The sequence below is a fragment of the Myotis lucifugus genome, unplaced genomic scaffold (genome assembly GCF_000147115.1).
Source record: "Myotis lucifugus unplaced genomic scaffold, Myoluc2.0 scaffold_983, whole genome shotgun sequence".
Classification (NCBI taxonomy): Eukaryota; Metazoa; Chordata; class Mammalia; order Chiroptera; family Vespertilionidae; genus Myotis; species Myotis lucifugus.
The window spans coordinates 114,478-122,411 of record NW_005872031.1 but is presented as its reverse complement, the minus strand read 5'-3'; the positions used below and the strand labels follow the sequence as shown (position 1 = coordinate 122,411).

The 7,934-nt window shown below is 39.8% G+C and overlaps 1 pseudogene; it reads left to right on the top strand.

Annotated features, from left to right (window-relative positions):
• The first annotated feature begins 3,709 nt into the window (after positions 1–3,709).
• On the top strand, positions 3,710–5,770 carry LOC102420641 (annotated as a pseudogene).
• The last annotated feature ends 2,164 nt before the right edge of the window (positions 5,771–7,934 follow it).

Below are 7,934 nucleotides of genomic sequence, written 5' to 3'. Positions count from 1 at the left end.
GGCTTATTTCACTTAGCATAATGCTCTCCAGTTCCATCCATGCTGTTGCAAAAGGCAAGAGTTCCTTCTTTTTTACCGCAGCGTAGTATTCCATTGTGTAGATGTACCATGGTTTTTTAATCCACCCATCTGCTGATGGGCACTTAGGCTGTTTCCAAATCTTAGCTATGGTGAATTGTGAATTTATTTCCAAAACAGTGGACTCTAATTTTACATACTTTTGTTGGTGTCCAGATTGGATGAGCTCAATGTAACTGTTACAGGTAGTGCCAGAATATGTGTGAATAACAGGTACTAGGTTCTGCATTATGGTGGCTTTTTCCTGCAGAAATTTTCAGACAAAGTATTTCCAATGGACTTGGTCACTTATCCAGCAGTTGTTAGTGAAGTGCCCAGCGAGGAACCCATATTGGAACGACCTTTAGAACTCCAGCTCTGAGCAACAAACAAGTGCCTGGTCTCAAGCTAAACCAGAAGCCACCCAGAGTGTGAAACCATAAGAGCAAAGTACAAGCCAATGTCAAACCCAGTCACCTAGAAAACAAAGGATGAAGAGCCCAAAAGCTGCAAAACAGGAAGCACAGCACAAAACCGCTTTTCTCAGCCAACATCCTGAGACTGTGAGACAAAGAAATAAAATCAAGAACGAAAAAGAAAGAGAAAGCAATCAGACAACTGAAATAACAGGCAGCAGCCAGCAAACAGATGGGAAAACCAGTTGGAGAAAATTCAAAAGCAGACAGCCCTTTTCCTGCAGCTAGGTGATTTGAATGGAGTCTTTTAAAAGTCCAAGAAAACAAATGGTTACCTGATATAACCACACATATGTCTTCTTTTAAACGGGAAGGGAGTAACCTGAATGTTTTTTGGTCCACACTTGATATTTGTCTATAATTTATCCACTATTTTGTATATGGGGAAGATTTAAAAATGTTTGTTAAATTGACTGTTCCTGCCTTTCAATATAGAGTGGGGAGTAGAACGAGTAAGGTGTTTTGGTTTGTTGCTCTCTAAACCAAAGCTGGAGTGTCTAAAAGAGACATATGACTTTTATCCACTAAGGGACAGAATCTCATATACACAAATAAAAGCATCTTAAAATTAGAGAGGAAAGAAGACGGAAGAGCAAAGAGAAGAGAGTCATCATAATGACAATGTCTGTGTGCTGAATCGAGTACTCTGTAGCATTTCCAGTAAAGTTTCTAAAACTAAAAAAGAAATAGCTGAATATGAATAGTTCTGCATAAATACGGGTGTTTTTTAATAAACAGTAAAAATGGTGCATTTGGGGCTTTCAGAGTCACAGATTGATGTAGAAACAGTGCACAATGTCTCAGGAATGAAGAAACAGGAGAGGCTGAGGAAATAGTAGGGGAACTCTTAGAAACAGGGGTGGACTTTGAAGTCTTCCATGGTGGGTAATGATAGTTTGGACCAATTTCACAAAGTCAAAAAGGAGTAGGGGACACTCAACTGACATACAACTGACAAATCATATGTTGAGGGCCTTGAACATATCAGATATCTGGATGTCATTCAATAAGTAAACTATATTATAAATCCCAGATATCTATACTTATATACGGTACATACTTCTCACATATGTACTTGTATTTGTAAGTTGCCTCATTCAACTTGCCATTATTTTGGTGAGGATTTTTATGTCTATATTCATAAAGGATATTGGTCTGTAGGTTTTTTTCTTGTAATATCTTTGAAGAATACTGACCTTGTGGAATGAATGATGAAGTACTTCTTCCTCTCCTGGTTTTTGAAAGTGTCTGCAATGGTAATTCTTTATTAGTGGTAATTCTTTAAATATTTAATGAATTCACTAGTGAAGCCATCTGGTACGGGGCTTTTCTTTGGTTGTAGGTTTTTATTTTAATTTAACCTATTTTAGATTTTATTTTGGTCTATGTCACCTTCAGTAGTTTGTGTCCTTCTAGGAATCTAATGTACAGCATAAAAAAGCAAGAGAAGAAAAGAAAAAATTAGTAGCAGTTGGCTGACAGATTCCAGCTGCCAGAACTCACCTGAGGTATACCTATGGAGGGCCAAAAAAAATCCCACTGTAGTAATAGAAAAGTGTGCAAACATTTCTATATAACAGAAGCAACCTGAATAGCTAAAAAACTATGAAAACTGTTTTTAAATTCAATGGTAATCAGTAAAATGGATTTGTAAATGGATGAAGACATCATTATGTATGTCCTTAAGGTGGTAAAAAGATAAAGAGTGGAATATCACCAAGTGCAAGTGTAGATTTGGGGACTTCTCACACATGGCCTGTGTCAATGAGATTTAGCATAGTGGTCTCAAGTCATATTGACAGTATCTAGTCAGATGAAAGCCATCCATCAATTGTTGCACAGAGATATGCAGTATGTGGGGATTATTTTGCAGGAAGCATATATTTTGGAACAACCTAAAAGTTTGTTAATAAATAATTGGATACAATTTTATACAAATAATTTCTTTTATGTAAAAGCTTAAAATACAAACTCAGTATTAGACATTACCTATACATACATGTGTATGTAGAAGTGTAAATACATACATGAGATTATACATAAAAAGCTCAGATTATTGGTTGCCTCTGAAGGGCAGAGGGAGGGAGAAAAACAAATGAAATTCATGTGTAATGTGTTAACTTTTTAATCAAATAGAGTATCTGCAGTAAAAATGCCAAAATACTTACATTTGTTCATTGCAAATTGTGGTGTGTTTTTTTCATAAGTTCACTTAAAAACTTGTTTCATAACTGCTTAATACTTAAAACTGAATAAATAAATATAACCTCATCTTAGGTATGTAACATCTTGTCCTTTCTAACACAAAAATGAGTGACACAATATTATGCCTCATTTGAATGAGACATTTATGCCAATTCATGCCAATGGTTGTGCCAATTTCTGTTTAAATCTACTGGGACACAAAATGGTGATCACTGGGAGACAAGGACCTCAAAGCCAGCCAGGAAAAAACATTTGATTAAACACTGACCAGGAAGTGAGTTATTCTTAAATTTGTGCTCAGTGTTGATTCTTTCTCTTTGGATATGGCACCCCCTCCTCTCCACCCACTGCTCAGGGGGTTAACAACAAACTTTCTAGAACAGAGAAAAAAATGACCTTGTTGTAAATGACATTGGCTTGTTTGAACTAAAGAGAATTTCCATTGCCCAACACGCTTTGTGTCACATGGGTATCCAGTGGCCAAGAGGAAAAGTAGAGTGCATCTTCCCTGGAGAAGGCTGGATCTGGGACACGAGTCCTTCAAGGACTGACATGAGAGGGAGTACTGTATCCAGAAAGTTAGCCTACTAGGATTCCAAAACATAAAATAAGATAATGTTCTCCTCCTTATCCCATAAAGAATGCTTTTTTCACTTCATGCCTTTTCCAGTTGGGGGGACATAAGCCATGGATTGGTTTTAAAATACTTCCTGCTTTCCTGTAAGCTGAGACAGAAGGAAAAAATGGGACCAAGCATTGTGTTCACAGTGCATTGTGTTAGCATCACCAGGTTCGCTTAAAGTTGTGTATAGACTTTTGAGGGCATAATTTGAGTTAGGAAACTAGCAATGGAAATGGTCCCTCGATGGAGAATTATTCTTAGGAGTCTGAACTGGAAGTGACTTCAGGCCTTACCAGCTCCATGTGGACACTTACTTTTTATTCTTTTCCTGTTATTATCCTGGAAGAAGATGGAAGTACCTCTGAAGAGGAGATATGTAACTAAGTCTGAAGGTAAGAAAGCCTGCAAGAGGCACCGTTTCCTCACCTCGAACACAGTGACAGAAACCCAGTGTTTTAAACTGAAGATTAAAAAGTCAGTGCTTATATCTTCTTTACCTTCCCCACCACCTTCACCCCCACCTCCACCCGACCCCTTCAGTACATTGCTCTCCGTGCACATGAGGTGTGGGAAATGTGGAAATGAAACTTCTAGTCAGAAGTTGCAGGGTTTTGAAATTAATTGTGAGTAAATTTTCTCATTCCTTGTCCACTTCGAGCAGAAAATGGAAATATCTCCCAGAAAGGTTTACTAATCATGCAGACTACAAAACATTTCAGAACACTGCAGAAACGAAGAACCAATGCAGAGTAGAAGAAATAAAATAACAGATTTTAGGAGACTGCAATTAACTTGGAATCCATTTGAGCTCATAGAACTCTTGAACTCCACGGGTTCTCACCCTGGAAGATTTTAGCCATTAGCTCAGCATCACCCTCTCCAACACTACTTTTGTTAACTTCCTGTAATCGATCAGCCAAGTAGGAGACGTTTCCATCACATGTACTACTAATGGTATTAAATTCCATCCTCTTCAGCCACCCATCCTGAGTCATCTCTTAGGCTTTGCCTTTGACAGTAACTATGACCTTTCTGTTGTCTCATTTTCAAGGAGAGAATTCCCCACCCAAAGAACAGAGACCCGGGGACCTCGGCTGGTCCTTGGTGGAAGGTCACAGCTGACACTTCCTTTTCTCCCAAGGTTTAGGTGAATATGTTGAGCACTTCTACACAAGTGTTCCTGGTTATTTGTGAGTGAAAAAGGTGGTAATATTTTCCCATGTGTGACTCCTCATCCTTTCAATCCCTCTAATCTCATTTATTTAACATGAAACTGGGCCAGGCACCACCCCTGGAGAAACACAGTGACCACTTTTCTTTCAGAAAAACTGTCTTCCCTGGATGATGAAGGAGTTGGAGCAACCTTCTCAATGTAGCAGTTCTTACTGTTGGCTATGTGTCCAAGGTTGACTTCCTTTGTAAACTTCTTATGAACTGAGAACCTCCTAAAGTTGTTGGAAACTTTTGTATGTATTTAGATATGACAGTTTCCTGGGAGGGAGATTCACAGCTTTAATGAGATACCATGAGTGTCCATGATTGAAAAATTGGAAGCAACACTAGCTTAATAAGACAGTTTTTCTTATTCAGGAAATGTAGAAGATAACCAGTTTGCATCATCTTCCTCACTGAGGCTCATCCTCATGGGCAAATCTGGTTGTGGAATAAATGCAACTGGGAACAGCATCCTCTGTCAACCTGTTTTGGAGTCCAGGCTGGGGGCCCAGGCCGTGGCCAGGATGTGCCAGTTGGCCACAGGAACCTGGAATGGAAGGAACATTCTAGTGATTGACATGCCCTCCATCTTTGACCCAAGGCCCAGGACCAAGAGATGTACAAGCACATCAGGGAATGTTGCCTGCTCTCAGCCCCAGGGGCCCCATGTGCTTCTGCTGGTGACACAGCTGAGGCACTTCACTGCCCGGGACACATTGGCAGTGAGTCGGGTGAAGGAGGTCTTTGGGCAGGAGCCATGAGACACGTGGTGGTAGTCTTTCACCCACAAGGAGGACTTAGGGGACATGTCCTTGGATTAGCATGTAGTTAAAACGGACAACCACAGTCTGCAGATCCTGGTCCAGGAGTGTGGGAAGAGGTACTGTGGCCTCAACAAACAGGCCACAGGGGAGGTGCAGAGGGAGCAGCTGGAGAAGCTGATGGCTGTGGTTGCGAACTTAGAGGGGGATAACCAAGGTAACTACTACACAAATGACCTCTTCTGCAATGCACAGGTGCCCCAGGGCGGGGGGACAGAACCCTAGTAGAAGAGCACAGGTGCTACTTGGCCACAGTTCAAGTGCACATTGAAGAGAAAAAGCAAGACCTGAAGGAGACTGGGAGTCACTGGGCATACAAGGCGGTGCACACAGTCAAAAAGTGTATTTTGCCTAATATAAGTGTGCTATTTTAGCTTTTTTCTTTTTTCATTTTCATTTCATGAAATACGTTTTCCATCCCTTTGCTTTCAGTCTCTGTGTGTCTTTCATTCAGTTGGGAGTGTCTTGTATGCAGCATATATATCTGTCTTGTTTTGTCATCTATTCAGCTACCTTATGCCCTTTGATTGGAGCCTTTCATCCATTTATATTTAAATTGATTGTTGATAAGTATGTATTTATTGACATTTTCTAAATTTAAACCTCTGTCCCTTTTATTTTTAATTGTTACTTCTTCTTAGGAAAGTTCCTTAAATTTTTCTTGTAGTACTAGTTTAGTGCTGATGAACTCCTTGAGCTTTTTCTTTCCTGGGTAGCCTTGTATCTCTATTTCAATTTTAAATGATAACCTTTGTAGGTAGAGTAATCATGCTTGTAGGTCCTTACTTTTCATGAAGTTGCATATTTCATACCAATCTCTCCCGGTCTTGAAAGTTTCTATTGAGAAATTAACTGGCAGTGTTATGGGAGCTCCCTTATAGGCCTTTCTGTTGCCATTTTAAAGATTCACTCTTTGTTTCTACGCTTTGCCATTTAAATGATGATGCACATTGGTGTGGGCCATTTGGGGTTCATCTTGTCAGGGACTCTCTGTAAGTCCTGGACTTGTGTGTCTTTTTTTTCTTCACCAGATTAGGAAAGTTTTCAGTCCTTATTTCTAAAAGTAGGTTATCAATCTCTTGCTCCCTCTTTTCTTCTTCTGGTATCCCTGTGATGGGAATGTTTTTATGCTTCATATTGATCCAGAAATACCTAAAATTGTTCTCACTTTTAAAAATTATTTTTTCTTTTTGCTGCTTTGATTGGATGATTTCCGCTACCTTGTCTTCTAAATCTCTGATTTGATTATTTGCTTCACCAAATCTCCTGTTGATTCATTCTAGTGTATTCTTCATTATAAATATTGTATTCTTCATTTCTGACTGGTTCTTCTTTATGGTTTCTACCAGTATGTCCTTTTTTATGCTTGCTATCTCTCTGTTGAAGTTCTCACTAAGTTCCTTGATTATCCTTAGAAGCGCTTTTTTGAACTTCCTATCAGTTAGATGGCTTGCCTCCATTTCATTTACTCCTTTTTCTGGTGATTTCTCCTGTTCTTTTGTTTGGAGCTTGTTTCTTGGTCTCCCCATGTGGCTGCCTCTTTATATTTGTGTCTGTGTATTCGGCAGATCTTCAATGTCTCCAGTCTTGGTATGCTGACCTTACATATTAGGTCAGCATACCTCTGTGGTTCAGTGGCACAGTCTCCCTGATCACTTAAGCTAGATGTCCCCGGAATGTGGAATATGTGAGCCATCCTATTGTAGTTGAGTCTTGACTGATGTTGTCCCATCCATGGGTGGAGTTGACCCTCATGCTGGCTGATTATGAGAATAAACATCAACCACAGTGTACAAGCTGCTATGAGGGGTCTGACCCAATAAAGCAGAATTTCTCCCATCAGGGTCTGGTGCCTACCAACATCTCCATCAGGGTGTATTGCTTATGGGCTCATTGGGTCATACTCTGATATGTTCTAAATCTCACAACCAGGTGTGTTAGCTCTCAGACTTATTGCGGGGGGCACTTTGGTATAGGCCAATGTCATGACCTGACTGTGACCAATCCTGGGCTACCTGTTTGGAACTACAAAACAAACTAGTTTTTTACTGGCTCTACTTGGCCTGAGTATGTGTGGAAGGGGCCAAGGTGTTCACAAATGATGGAATTCACAAGCACCAAGTCTGGGCAAAAGTCAACAAAAGGCAGAAATTTGTTTTAGATAGTAAGGTGGTCCTGTCTCTTACATGAACAAGTTTGTGCAGCTTCTCCCCTAACGTCCTCTTTCCTCCTCTTCCTCAATATCCTCAGCTTAGCATTGACTTCACATTTACAGAAGGGAGCAGGACTCAAATTTTCCAGTTAAAGGAAGATGGGTGTTTGTGTGTATGTTGTGGGGAGATGCAGGGAAATGTGGGGTTTGGTGTTGAGAGGAATTGTGAGAGGAATTGTCCCCTGAATCTATTTTTAAAAACATCCTGCAAATTTTCTCTCAGTATGGACTTAAAAAAATTACATATATATACAGGGTGTCCCAAAATTCACACAAGATTTGCCATTGAATTGAATGGAAAATCTTGAGTGAATTTTGGAAATATA